We start from the raw sequence: 15,001 nt of genomic DNA on the forward strand, positions 1-15,001 counted from the left end.
AAGTTGACTTTCTGGATGTCTAGCAGAACTTCTAACCCACTGTACATCCAGAGTAGAAATGGATGTGTTGGGAGGTGGAGAATGGGTGGGATTTGGGCGGACTTAGACTTGTAGGTCCTACAGCTATAATCAAACCTTTCTCTGGCTGTCTTGGACAGAACTTTAAATATTTTCACCTAGACCTGTTTGAGAAGTGCCAAAAGAGTACCCAAACTGACCAGATGACTACTGAAAGAATTAAGTAATGATCCCCACATACTCTCCCAGTAGTTATTGACCCCCTTCCCACACCCAAAAACTTTGAATAAAACAGTACATACCTGGCTTTAGAACAGTAGCACTTAGTATGTGAAAGCCTAGTAGAGCATCACATAAGTAGGGTTACCAGATGTCCGGATTTTCCTGGACATATCCTCTTTTTAGAGGGCATTTCCAGGCTTCCGAAAGGCTTTTCAAAATCCAGCACTTTGGGTTTTAAAAAGCAGATCATGTCGGGAAGGGCATCCGTGTATGCATGGCTGCCCTCCCGACCAAAATGAGCAGGCTTAGGGGGGCAGGGCTAAGAGCGAGGCTGGGGCATGATGTGGGCATAACAGGGTGGGTATGGGTGGAGTTGGGTGGACCTGGGGGCGTGTCTATGGATCCGGATTTTACATACATAAAATCTGGTAACCCTACATATAAGTATCATAAGTAGTCAGATGAGTGGGCTAGTGAACCATAGAGAGGTGGAGACAGGTCCATAATCCACTCTAAACTACTACATTTATGGTGGACAGTGTAAGCCCACAAAAACCCGTCAAAACCCTACAAAACTGCTGTATAGGTGCTACCTACAGCCATAAAGGCTATTGGGCTGATGGACAGGTGGATATATTAGGTTTTAGGGGAGTTTTGCAGAGCTCATCATACATTAGAAGGGGTTATGGTACTTCTGACACTGTTTATGTGAAGTTCACAGCAAAGCCTTCTAGTGTGGCCCAATGTTCTGTTGGCATGTCCTTTAGAAGACTGGCCCCTCCCACATCCAAATGGGCTTCATTTGAACGTTTTCAATGTAGATGGTTTTGTTGTCGAAAATGGAGTATAAAATTAAATATCCTGATGGACAAGACATCCAACTAGATGATTTTCAAAAAAAATTTTGGACATCCCGCATTTTCAAAAATGGACACTTCTAGAAGTCCAGTTTTGGACATTTAGTGGGAAATGTCCAAAGTCAGACTTAGACACACTATCGAAAATGCCCCTCTATGGAAACAAGACAGAAAGATGGACTCATTTGAGCTTTGGTGCTTGAGAAGGATTTTATGCATGCCATGGACCGCAAGAACTATCAAATCAATTCTGGAAGAGATCAAACCGGCTATGTCACTCGAAGCCCAAATGATGAAGTTATGACTGTCTTATTTTGGTCACACTGTCAAAAAAGATAATTGGAAAAGGATATCATGTTTGAAAAGATCGAAGGAACCATACAAAGAGGGTGACCTGCAATCAGATGGCTAGACATGTTGAAAACAACCATGGAGATGACACTAGAGGACCTTATCAGACTAGCACAAAACCAGCACAAAATTGATTTCTTTTTAGATCTGTAATTCATCAAGTCGCTAGGACCCAAACATGAGTTGATGGCACCTAACTAAGGGTTTTCTATCAAGATTTATAAGGCTAAGATGCATTCTTCTATGTCAAACAGTTGCCATTTATCAAATGGAGTCCCTCAGGGTTCCCCACTGTCGCCAATACTATTCAATGTTTTTCTACATCTTTTAGGATTTACATTGGAAAAAGCAAATTTCCAAATATTAATTTATGCTGATGACCTAACAGTACTTTTACCAATTCAATCAACTTTAGAGGAAGCATCAAAAATGTTAACTGTATGAATATTTTGGAAGATTGGATGTGGAATTTTCATTTGAAATTAAATAAAGAGAAAACCAAATTAATGTTAGTTGAACCCCTCAAAGTGTTGATGAAATGTGCAATACTTAGGTTAAATGATTTAGATTATGTTTTGTCTTTGGTATTTAGTATTTTTGGTGTGCAAATAGATAAATCCTTGTCTCTGGAACCTTGTTGATAAAAAAGGAATTTGCTCTTTTTTGGAGATTGAGAAGAATTAGGAAATATTTCACACATCATTTTGAATTACTGGCTCAATCTATTTTATTCTCTTATGGATTATAATGTTATTTATTTAGATTGTTCTAGATCTATGCTTTAGAAATTGCAGGTGTTACAAAATATTGCAATTAATTTATCAAGCTGCGTTAAGGGTTTTTATCGCAGGCCGCTGTGGTAAAAGCTCCAATGCTCATAGAATTCCTATGTGTGTTAGAGCTTTTACCACAGCGACCCATGATTTAAAAAAAAACCCTAACGCAGCTTGATAAAAGGGGGCCTTAATATTTTTGTAACCAAAAAGTCATATTTGATAAAATTGCACTAGCTGTCGATTGAAGCCAGGATCAGATTTAAATTGTATTATGTATTTCAAATTTGTTATGGGGAAGCTCCAGCATATATGGTATCATTAGTAAATTTAACAAAGAAAAACGGGGAGACCCATTAATCCACAGTGAAAACAATCCACCGATGAAAACAAAAACAAAAAACTGTGGATACAGATGTTCTGAAGATAATTTATTAAACGCTGACATAGAAAAACATGAAAATTCAATTTAAAAAGTACAATGATAAAAAATACAGTGATAAAAATCCAACCGGACCCTACACGGTCCGTGTTTTGGCAAACACACCTTCCTCAGGGGTCCTACAAGGAAGAGGTAATGATGAATAATGATAAAGAGAAAGATAGAAAGATAAGAAGTGACTGTGATGCTAATCTGGAGCATGCATATTAGTGTCTATACTCGACTACAAGATAAAACAAGTGAGCCAAGTGTGTGCTATATAGAGAGGCTTGAAACATCGACAAGAGACATAAGAGGAAAAAATGTGCCGAAAAAGTGCCATAGTGTGTATTAGAGTATAAGATTAAGCACAGAAATCTATAAAGTGCCTAAAAGAAACCATAAGAATGAAAAGTTAATAGGATAAAGAAACCATAGTGCGTGTCTGATTTTGAAAACATGAAGCGATATATGACACAAAGTAATAACGAGAAGCCATTATACATACCAATGGTTTGCAAACTCACATATAAAGAATTGAACTGAAAACAGTCTATTGTCTTTAAACTATATAAAAAAGATATCATATTCAAACATGAAGAAACCATAATAGTTTCAAGTTTTATTAGTGCTTGATAAATCGCTTATTGAATATCTAAGCGATGTACAATTCAAGTAAAATAGAAATACAAATACACTGACTTTAAATAAAAACATACTGGGTTAACATACATGAACCGTGAGGATTAAAGGGGAAAGTTACAATATGTTTGTAGAAGAAGAAATACATTAAAGGGAAAAATAACTCAAGGAAGGGAGAAAAAAAAAGGACATAAACACATAGAATAATGCAGTTAAAATAACAGAATAAAATGACTTAGTTCTAAGACAGCAGGACAATAAGAGCTATCAAATTACTAGACAAATCATTTCATGTTGTAATTTTAAAGTTAAATGATACGAGATATGTAAAGCAAGGTCATGATGAAATATGCAACCATAAAATGAATGAAACAAAGATGTGAATGGATTATATATAAGGACTAATGGCATGATACATAAAGACCAGTAGTCTGAAAGACCTTTCTAAATCTGGACAAAATGTGTTATAAGCGAACATAATAAATCCATATCAGGATAATTAGCAAGCGATAAGGAAATTATATATTGAGAAGAGCATAATATGTTATTTCTGTAGTTTGCTGCTTAAACTGGACTTAGGGAAAATAGATATATAAATATTTATAGAGGTGAAGGAAAAATAAGGATTCTTCGTTCTCCTTTTTCTTTGTCTAAACATTTCAGTTTTGTGCCTAAAACCCCGATACCAGATGCCAGTATAGGAAAAAGGCCGCCTTTTTTAGGTTTCTTTGTCTAGTGTTTAAGGCCATGTCCAAGGGACTAACTGGCAGACTTGGGTTGGCCTTTGGTCTGGTTGCTATAGAGAAGTACCTGTTTTTACTCTGGCCTGTCGCAGCTGCATACTAGCGAGAGGCCTCGTTTGAGGAGGAAATTACATAAATAGTAATCTATCTATCTATCTATATATATATAAAACTTTAAGAATTCTTGAATGAATGTTTGGGATCCCAGAATGTGTGTGATTGTATATGTGTATTTAAATATAAAACTGTTTTGCAATATGAGAAAAAACCAACAATATGAATGTTCCAAAAGCGGAACATAGTTTTTTCTCATATTGTATTTCATAAAATCAATAAAATTTCTTGAACTATAAAACTGTTTTGCAAACTTTATATTTTAAACTTTTAGAAATTCTGAGATACAACATATGGAAATTGTTAAATTAAGGCTGAAGGAATGGTTACCATGGAAATTCCAGTCTTTGAGAGGCCTTAAAGGGCAGATATTTTGACCTTACTTGGTATAGGAAAATGAGATGGAACTAACTTTAAAATGGAAGCTTCTTATAAATGCAAGAATGCTGTAAGGTTACCGACTGGTCTGAGAAAAGCCTTGTAACTTTAAACAAAGGTATTAAAGAACCTGTTAGTTTTTCCAGGAGGTAGAGAAGTTACATGGTAAATGACGGCAGATAAAGAACATCTGGTCTGCACATTATTTTCATTCGGGGGGGGGGGGGGGGGGTTTACTTGGTATGGGCTTTCTTTTGTAGGTCTATGAAACTTGTCAGTTCCCCAGGCTTCAGCTTTGCAGACAACTTGGTCAGAGAACTACTTTTGATTCAAATTCTTAAAGATACTGGGTAAAAGAGTTTTCTTTGGGTATATTATAATGTTTTATGCATATTCAGAAATTGCTGTAAACAAATATATAATTCAGTAAAACTTTTCTTTAAACCTGTTACCTATAAGAGCTAAAAGGATTTCCTTTGTTCAAATAAGTCCAACCTTGTACAGTGATGTGCTAGCTGAACATAGGCAGACTGGAGTGAAGTAGAATTGGTCAGTGCAAGAGTACATAAGCAGGAACGAGCTTCTGCTCAGGAGGGAGATTCCTCTCTCTCCATATGTGCCAGTTAGCATTGGGAGAGACCGACCTGATGCCCCTCACACACAGAATGTTTTGGCAATGAATGTAATGCATATAATTAATTGGCAATGTCGTCTTAATTCTAATTTGAACCTCAAGCTTAATTGGATATAAATTGAATAAATATTATTTTGATTAAATTACATGTCTGTGTATGAGTTATTAGCATGAAACACCCTGTATGTTGAGGCACGATGCGCAACCCGTTACAAAAACTCTGAAGGATTTCCCTCAACCCCCCCCCCCCCCCCACTCCCTGGCACCTTGAGAGAGAAGGCATTATGTGGGCCATCTTAATTTTTCTGATTAAAGCCCATTCAGTTCTCGCAATGCAACCTCACCTTGAGTACTGCATTCAATTATGGTTGCCTTATTTCAAAAAAGATATAGCTAAATGGCTAGAACCAAAATTGCTTAACATATTGATCCACTCGTTGGTCATCTCCAAAATCGATTATTGTAATGCACTATTTCAGGGTATTGCCCAAAAGGAGATTAGACGCCTCCAATTAATCCAAAACACCTCTATTAAAATTATTATGAAAGCAAAGAAATTTGATCATGTCTCACCACTTCTTAAAAAATCTCATTGACTTCTGGTGTCACACCGAATAAATTATAAAATATGTCTGCTAACTCTTAAATCGCTGTTGTACAAAGCCCAGCCTTCAATGATAGGGTCCTGATCTCTTACTTTCCTACCAGAACACATTTTGATCCAGTGATCAACACTTATTGACTGTTCCTTCATTAAATCAATACCCGCAGACAAAACATTTTTTCAGTTACGGCCCCTCAATTGTAGAATGCCTTACCTATTTATAGAAGGGAAGAGACATATAGATAGTTTCAAGGGCAAGTTAAAATGCTTTCTTTTTAAAGATTCTTTTGACTGTTAGATACCTTAGTCAAGACTGCACACTTTATTTTACATACCTGTTTTTTAGCCCATCTTAAAATTTCTGATTTTTTTTAAAACCCCTCCTTGTGTTGCTTCCCTTAATTGTCTTACTTTCTATCAATTAATGTATTTTTATCCCTGCCTTTCCTAGTGGTTCTGTTAGTCCCGTAAGTCATGTTTATAGCATTTGTATTTTCCCCATATACGTAGTAAAATAATTTTAGTATTGTACATCGCCTTGAATTTATGATTAGGTGATTAATCAAATTTTTAAATAAACTTGAAACTTGATAAACTTGATAGCAGAACTAGAAAACATTCAAAGAAGAGTGACCAAGATGATAAAGGGGATGGAACTCTTCTCATATGAGGAAAGACTAAAGAGACTAGCACTCTTCAGCTTGGAAAAGAGATGGCTGAAGAGAGATATAATTGAAGTCTACAAAATCCTGAGTAGAGTAGAATGGGTACAAGTGGATCAATTTTTTACTTCGTCAATAATTATAGACTAGGAGACACTCGATGAAGTTACAGGGAAATACTTTTAAAACCAATAGGAGGAAATATTTTTTTTACTCAAGAATAGTTAAGCTCTGGAGCACATTGCCAGAGGATGTGGTAAGAGTGGTTAATGTAGCTGGTTTTAAAAAAGGTTTGGACAAATTCCTGGAGGAAAAATCCATAGTCTGCTATTGAGGAAGACACAGGGGAAACCACTGCTTGCTCTGGGATCAGTAGCATGGAATGTTGCTACTATTTAGGTTTCTGCCAGGTACTTGTGACCTGGATGGGCTACAATGAAGACGGGTTACTAGGCTAGAGGGACCTTTGGTCTGGCCCTATTCTTATGTTCTTATGCCACTATGGAGAACTATTTCCAATCTTGCCATTAAGCTGTTACATTACTCCCCACAGAAGCCAATCTACTTAATGAATGTTATACAAAAAAAGGTTTTCCAGCTCCTTCCCTTTAGAAGAAAAAATAACTTTTCACTAATGGCACAGTACAGATTGATGCTATGCTTGCTACTAATGTTGGCTTCTTCTGTGCTAAAGCTATGTGTTTGTAGAATTTCTTGTCCAGTGCTTCTGTCGGGATACATAGGATTGCACTTCAACAAAGCATAAAGCTAAGTCTAATGTTTCATCTCTTAGGAACTAGAAAGGAGTCATTTTGCCTCTCTAAAGATCAAAGACACTGCAGTTAAACTGCAGAATCATTATTACATGTTACTGCAAAAACTTAGGGTCTCTGGCAGTGATCCCCAACTGTGATGGCAGCTGAAAATGCCTGTGAAACGTAAAAGGAAGCAAACACCATGATGCACAAAGAAAATATTTGCAAATGCCTTTTGGAATAATAACAACCCACCAGGTAATTAAACAAGAGCAAAAACAGTTTTTGATGCTCAGCAGCTAATGAATTTAATTTGCAGCCTTAACCTTTTGTATATCAGATTAGAAAACTTCATAAATCCCTTTATGTGATTACAAGAGAAAATGCAGTGTGCCTGCAACATGTGTGCACAGAAACAACGTTCCTGAATATAAACCACTTAAGCTATAAATGGTGTATAAATACTATAAATAAAGAAATAAATATGGTGGGTATGTTGCTAAGGAAAAACCATTTTTTGACACTGTGAGCAAATGAAATGCTATTAGTCATGAGAGAGTGCTGTTCTGGGAATACTTACAGAGATGAAAAATCATTAGAGCATTTCAGATTTGCCACTGGGCTTTGGAATGTAAATAATTAGAGTTCTGTGCATGCACCAAGAAGAGTAATGGTTTGTGAAGCGCTTTCGAGATTTTAAAACGGACACATCTCACAGGGTGTGATGCTGACCATCCTTTGCTGTTGCAATCAGATATTATTTTCAGGGTTTCCTGTTTGCTATGGAATATACCACCAGTGGAGGAATCACGGCAAAGGTTCCAAATGTTCTGACCCTCCTAGTTGCTTCTTTTGCCTAGTTCCTTCTTACAGACATCATGGCTTTTTAACATATTTATAAGAGATGGGAATTAGAGAATGATATGGGGACAGATTTGTCCCTGTCCCCACAGGAACTTCATTTCACCATCCCATCTCCATGAGTTTCATTGCTGTTCTTGTCCCTGCCTCATTCCTGTAAGCTCTGCCTTAACCACACAAGCCTCCACTTATGATTTTAAAGTGGTTGAGGCTTGTGTAAATGAGGACAGAGCTTGCAGGAATGGGGCAGGGACAGGAAAAGAACTCAAGGGATGGGACTTATCCGAAATCATCATAACCCCTATCCTGAAAGACCCATAGGGAGCTACAGATCAGCCATCCAATTATAGACCTATAGCCTCCATACCACTTTATGTCAAGCTATTTGACCTATCTGAGGGTAGCCAAAAAGTTTCAAGCTAATGGAAGGCCTCATAGCAAAACTTCTCACCGAATACTCCACCTCTCACAATCAGGCTTCAGAGGCAACTACAGCACAGAAGCACTACTAGTCTCCCTCCTAGACATAGCCAAACATAACGTGACCATTTATTTTTTTCATCAAAAGGGGACATCTATTAATTGTCAGTCCTGCCCCCAATCCCACCCTAGCCCTGCCCCCAATTTCTTCCATTCATTTTTCATGTACACATAATATCTTATTAATTCATAATGATAACCATAAATTTTTTTTAAAAAACTACAAAGCACACTATACGCAGAGAAAATGTTAATTATCATTTGTATTTGGGGGTGTTTCAAAGATATTAAAGGCAGATGACTTTAAAATATGCAATGTCACCTCAGTAACTATAGAAAAATAGACAAATATAGTGCAAAATATAGACAGCAGATATAAATTCTCAAAACTGACACATTTTGATCACTAAATTGAAAATAAAATCATTTTTCCTACCTTTGCTGTCTGGTGATTTCATGAGTCTCTGGTTGCGTTTCCTTCTGACCGTGTATCCTTTCTTTCATTTCTTTATTTCTGCTCTCAGGCCCAACAATTGTCCCTTTCTATTCCCTCCCTATGTCTTTAGTGCCCCCAGTGCCTTCTTCCCATGTCCATAGTGCCCCCAGTGCCTCTGTCCTGTGTCCTTAGTGCCCCCAGTGCCTCCGTCCTGTGTCCTTAGTGCCCCCAGTGCCTCTGTCCCGTGTCCTTAGTGTCCCTAGTGCCTCCTTCCCATGTCCTTAGTGCCCCCAGTGTCTCCTTCCTATGTCTTGCCTTCCAGCCTTTGTCCCATCCCTCCCTCAAAGCCAGCCTGCCTGCTACCTCCTTCCCTCCCTCCCTCCCTCCAGTGCCTTATTCAAACCCCTACCCCAGGCCCATGTACCGCCACTGCCTGCCTCCCTCCCTCCTTCCCTCCAGTGCCTGATTCAAACCCCCAAATTATAGCTGCATAATGCATGGTTTCACATAGAGAATGACATGGGAAAAAAATTTGTCCCCATCATTGTCCCCTGTCACCGCCCCATCCCCGCGACCACTTTCCCCACAACCACTGTTTCCGCCCCCATGATCACTGTCCCTTCAGCGTCTTCTCCCCACTCTGTCATCCCCTTCAGCGCGTCTTCCTCCCAACCCCATCACCCTTCCCTCTCGCCACCTCACCGCCCTTCAGTACTCCTCGCGTGGCCCGAGAATCTCCCTCCCTCCCCCTTACCTTCGTGGCGCATTAGTAAAGTAACTCACTGAAGACGGCTGAGCCTGCCTGCAGTCACATGTGTGTGGGCGGAAGCTTCTCCTTTGACGCAACCAGAAGTTGTGTCAGAGGACAAGCTTCCGCCCACACACACATGCGACTGCAGGCAGGCTCAGCTGGCTTCAGCGAGTTACTTTACTAACGTGCCGCGAAGGTAAGGGGAGGGAGATAGATTCGGTAGGTAGGAAGGAGGGAAGGGGCTGCGCGTGATCAGTGACCGCACGCATTCCCTCCCTTAACTGCAGAGACAAGGCCATTCACCGCTCCACAGGGCGGTGGATGGCCTTGTCCCTGTGCCCGCAGTGAGCACTTTTCCCCCTCCACCATTTTGGTGGGTTACCCACAGCTACCCGTGGGTAACTGCCACCATGTCATTCTCTATTTCCACATTAGACATCACCACCCAGGAAAAGGATCTAGGTGTCATTGTTAATGTTATGTCAAAACCCTCTACACAGTGTACAGGAGTAGCTAAGAAAGCAAATAGAATGTTAGGAAAGGAATGGAAAACATACCTAGGGATAATCAAAGGCTCTCCCCAAGTACATCTGGCTAATAATTTTTATGGACTTTTCTTTCAGGAATTTTTCAAAAAACTTCTTTTACTCATAAACACTGCTTTGTTAATCACCTTGACTATCTTCTGTGAGAGCATGGATTTTGGCAGGGGAGCCCTAGGTTACTGAGAAATGCTAATGATAGAAAGACTTTGGGAAAGAAGTCTGCCAGTTATGCCGTCAACCTGCTCTAAGTCCTTTAATTGAAACTCCCCTGCAACTTAACATAAAATTTTATTTGTATACCGCAATACACCATGAAGTTTGATGCGGTTAACAGGAATTAAGTTCAAGATCGTACATGAGAGATGATGACGTGAGGTTACAAGTACAAATAACTTAGGAGCAGACATTTTCATTCTTCTTGAAGTAGACTCTAGTTTAAATAATTTAGCAGCAAATGTTGATCAATGTGTTTCCAAACTTCAAGCATGGGTAATATCCATTCAAATGAAACTTAATGCTGCTAATACAAGATTGTTATGGATAGGTCTGAAGTTTTTATTTATTTATTTTAAATTATTTGTAGCCCGCCTATCTACAATGCAAACATACACAATCAGCAAATAACAAACAACAAAATACAATAGCAATACACACAAAAAAATCATAAAACATCTGAGCATCTTTACATAATTATAAAATACATCTTCAAAAAGACGGTTCAAAGTTGGGTCCAACCACAGCCTAATACTAAAAATAGAATCTCATACGCCTCCACTGCTTGTGTCAAAAGCACGTGCAAATAATACAGTTTTTACCTGTTTTCTAAACTGACAAAGCATGGTCAATTGATGCATAGAAACTGACAAGACATTCCATAGAACCGGGCCCGGAACCAACAACATGGGATTTCTATTACCAGCAAGTTTCACTGTTACCAAGGATGGAATTTCCAATCTCAAACTATCAGCAGACTGCAACTCATGGGTAGAAGAGTTCCATTGAAAAAGTGAGCGAACAGCTATAGGACAATTGCTTTGAAGCACCTTGAACATCAAACACAAGATCTTAAAATCTATCCGCATTTCAATAGGCAGCCAATGAAGCGCGCATAATATCGGGGTGATATGGTCAAATTTGGACACATGTGCAATAAGGCGAGCAGCGGCATTCTGTGCAAAACACATTTAGGCAACCCTACATAATAGAGTGCAGTAATCCAACAATGGTGTTATCAATAATGTAACAACTGTCCGAATGTTGTCATCTGATAAATAATCACGCAGCCTCCTCAGTAGCCGCAACTTAAAAAACACACTGGAAATCACACCCTTGATATGAGCCTTAAAAGACAAGGTTGAATCTAGCATAACTTCCAGATATCAACATTGCTGACGTACAACGGCCTCCCCTGCTAAATAAATTTCAGTGGGACATGAAGCCAAGTTCTTCCCACAGGCCAAAAATAATACTTCAGTTTTTGAAACATTCAATTTTAGATGGTTTTGCGCCATCCACTCCCCAATCACATCAAAACAATCATTCAGATGTGAAACCACTTCATCCTGCGATTTTTCAACAGGGATCAAAAATTAAATATCGTCCACATACAAATAAAAGCTAATGCCTTACATAACGGAAGCAGGTAAATGTTAAACAGCACTGCTGATAAAGCAGATCCTTGTGGAACCCCACACAACAAGGATGACCAATTTGACCTCTTCTGATTGGCCTCCACACAAAAGGAACAATCTTCCAGCAAAACTTTCCCGGAGATTCCTAACGATTGCAGTCTTGCCAATAAAATTTTATGGTTAATCATGTGAAATGCCACAGAGATGTCTAAGAACACCATGAAATATGATTTTCTGTAATCGAGCCCACTCTGTACAGTATCCAATACTGAGAGAAGAACTTCCCTGTTCTGTTACTTTAAACTCGGCCAATTGAATTTGCCACTAAGATTTTGGGCATTATTCTGGACTCATCTCTTTCACTTCAGGATCAGATAAACCATCTAGTGAAATTTTTGTTTAGCCTACGTATGTTGAGAAAAGTTAGAGCACTATTTTATCTGCAACATTTCTCAATACACTTCTCCCTCCGTATTCGCGGGGGTTAGGTGCAGAGCGGCCTGTGAATAGGGAAAAATCACAAACAATTTTTTGGGCCGGCTCTGACCCACCCTGCCTCCCTCCTGCGTCCCCGACCTTACCTAGTGGTCTAGTGGTGACGCGGGGCAGGAGCGATCTTCCTATGCTCCTGCCCCGTGCAAAGCCGTCATCAAAATGGCTGCCATGAGTTCCCGTTGTAGTCTCGAGACTAGCTCAGTCCCGGGGAGTCATATGGAGCTTGGCTCAGGAACTGGATAGTCCATCTTTATCAAAATAAACATAATTCAAAACTAAGATTTCACGGTAGTCCAGGGCTTTCACTGTCTCATATTCCCTTTTGGGATTTATCAGGCTCTCCTGACCACAGTTACTTCTGGCTTTACAGCTGAGCACCGCTCGTGCCAGCCTCCTCACATCTCAGCTATTTTTCATAGTCACAAATACAAATAAGATTAACTTTGCTTCTTGCTTTAACCCACCCTGCTCCCAAGGAACCTTCACAGCCCTGCCTGACAGGTTGTGTGGGCCATGCCTCCCTTTTGATTTAAGGTCCTCAGGCCCTCCCGAAATGACCCTTATCTGCTTTATCTTCTGCTCCTAGGGAGTCTGGATACAGGTTTATTTACAGAAGCATTCTCACATAAATAAGCAGGCTGCCTCAGCCCTGCTTGCAGCCATACTCTGGCTTGAGTTTAATCGAAACAGAAAACTTTCTTTATAAGAATGGATGGGACCCTCACACACTGTACCCTTCCAGGTCCATGTCTTCCTCACACACACTATCCCCAGGGTCACTACACATTTCCCACTTACACTCTTGGGAATCCTGGCTTTCCATTCCCACATCCACTCCAAGCTTTTCCTCCCATCCCCCTCTCTGCAGGCTGGCTGGCTCTCCTGGAACATTTACCTCAGGATAAACTCCCAGCTATTCTCCCCGAGTATTGCTGGGCCAGTCCCCATACCTTCTGAGATTTACACTGCCCCTCCTTGTGAACTGGCCTCTGGCAAGACGTCCCAGCTGAGGATTGGGCTGCCTGTGGAAGCTAGGCACATTGTGGGTTGTTTGGCTCACGCAATCAGAGCCAGCTGTGTCTTTCTCCTTCCCCAGCTGATTTCCTCCCTGAGGCTTTTCAACCTGCTCCCTACAGAGGCTGACCCCACCCCCTCCTAGGTTGGGTTTATGCTTCTGGGCTTGAGGAAAGGATTGATAGGGGAGATAATTAGTTTTCAGTGCTCTCCCCACCTGGCTTTTGGGCTGTGCTATAACCTGTTTATGCACTTTCCCTCCTGGCTGAGCCTGCTGTCCTTGCTCCAGGCCAGGTTTTACAGAGCCCCGTGCTGCATGCTGGGGAGGTTTAACAGTCCTTTTCACTGGGACAGGGGCTTCCCTGCCACAGTAGATAGAGTTGCAATAGTCCAATCTGGAAAGTATGATGGATTGGACAAGGACGGTAAAGTGATTTTGATGGAAGCAGGATCTAACTTTCCTCAGCATGTGAAGACTGAAAAAGCATTTTTTTACCAAGGAATTGAGGTGGTCGTTGAAGGACAATGTAGAATCAATAATGATGCCCAGAACATTGCTTGAGAACTCAAGCTGCAGAGTGAAGCCAGAGGGCAGTGAGATGGAGGAGGGTAGTTGGTCTAGTTTTGGACCGAGCCAAAGGAGTCTTGTTTTGGACTCGTTCAGTTTCATTGGAACAGTGCGGGTCCAGGATTGGAGGTTCATTATGCAGGAGGCTATGTTCTCAGAAAGGTTAGTGAGGTTCGAGTCAGTCTCGAGGAGGACGAGGATGTCGTCAGCATAAGTGTAAATTGTTTCAAGGGGGGATAGATGGAGGAGTTTTAGGGAAGACATATAAATGTTGAAAAGGATGGGAGATAGAGGTGAGCCTTGCGGGACTCCACATATCGGTTTCCAGGGGGAGGATGAGGTGCCATTCATGTTGACAGTGTAAGAATGAGAACGTAGGAATTTTGAGAACCAGTTTAGGACTGTGGAGTTGATGCCAATCTCAGAGAGTTGGTAAACGAGAATGTCATGATGGACAACGTCGAAAGCAGCGGAAAGGAGGACAGCAAACTTATTTTGAGAGTGAAGTTGTTGAACCTTTGAGATCAAGGTCAATAGGGATTCGGTGCTGAAGTTGGGATGAAAACCATATTGGTAAGGAAGGAGAATAGAGAATTTCTCTAAGTATGATGAGAGTTGGGTAGATATGATGGACTCTAGCATCTTGGTTAGGAGAGGGATATTTGCTATTGGGTGATAGCTGGATGGTGTGGAAGGGTCTAGGTCAGATTTTTTCAGTAGTGGGGTCAAGGCAATATGACCCATTTCTGGGGAAAAAAGGCCCGGATGTAGGGCGGAGTTTATGAGTTTGGTAATAGAAGAGATGGCCTGTGCGGGAATTTTCTCGTATAGGTAGGAGGGGAACAGGTCCAAGGAACAGTTGCAGGATTTCAGTTTGAGGCAGAGTTTGAGAACCAGGGATTCAGATACATGCTCAAAGGTAGTCCAGGACCTGTCAACTGGGATAGGGTTGGAGACCGTTTGGGTAGAATTGGAGTTGGTGGTTACCAGGGCGTTGTAGGAGACTGAAGGTGGGAAAGAGCATCTCAAGGTAGAGACCTTTTCGT

The sequence above is a fragment of the Geotrypetes seraphini genome, chromosome 2 (genome assembly GCF_902459505.1).
Source record: "Geotrypetes seraphini chromosome 2, aGeoSer1.1, whole genome shotgun sequence".
In the NCBI taxonomy this organism is placed as follows: Eukaryota; Metazoa; Chordata; class Amphibia; order Gymnophiona; family Dermophiidae; genus Geotrypetes; species Geotrypetes seraphini.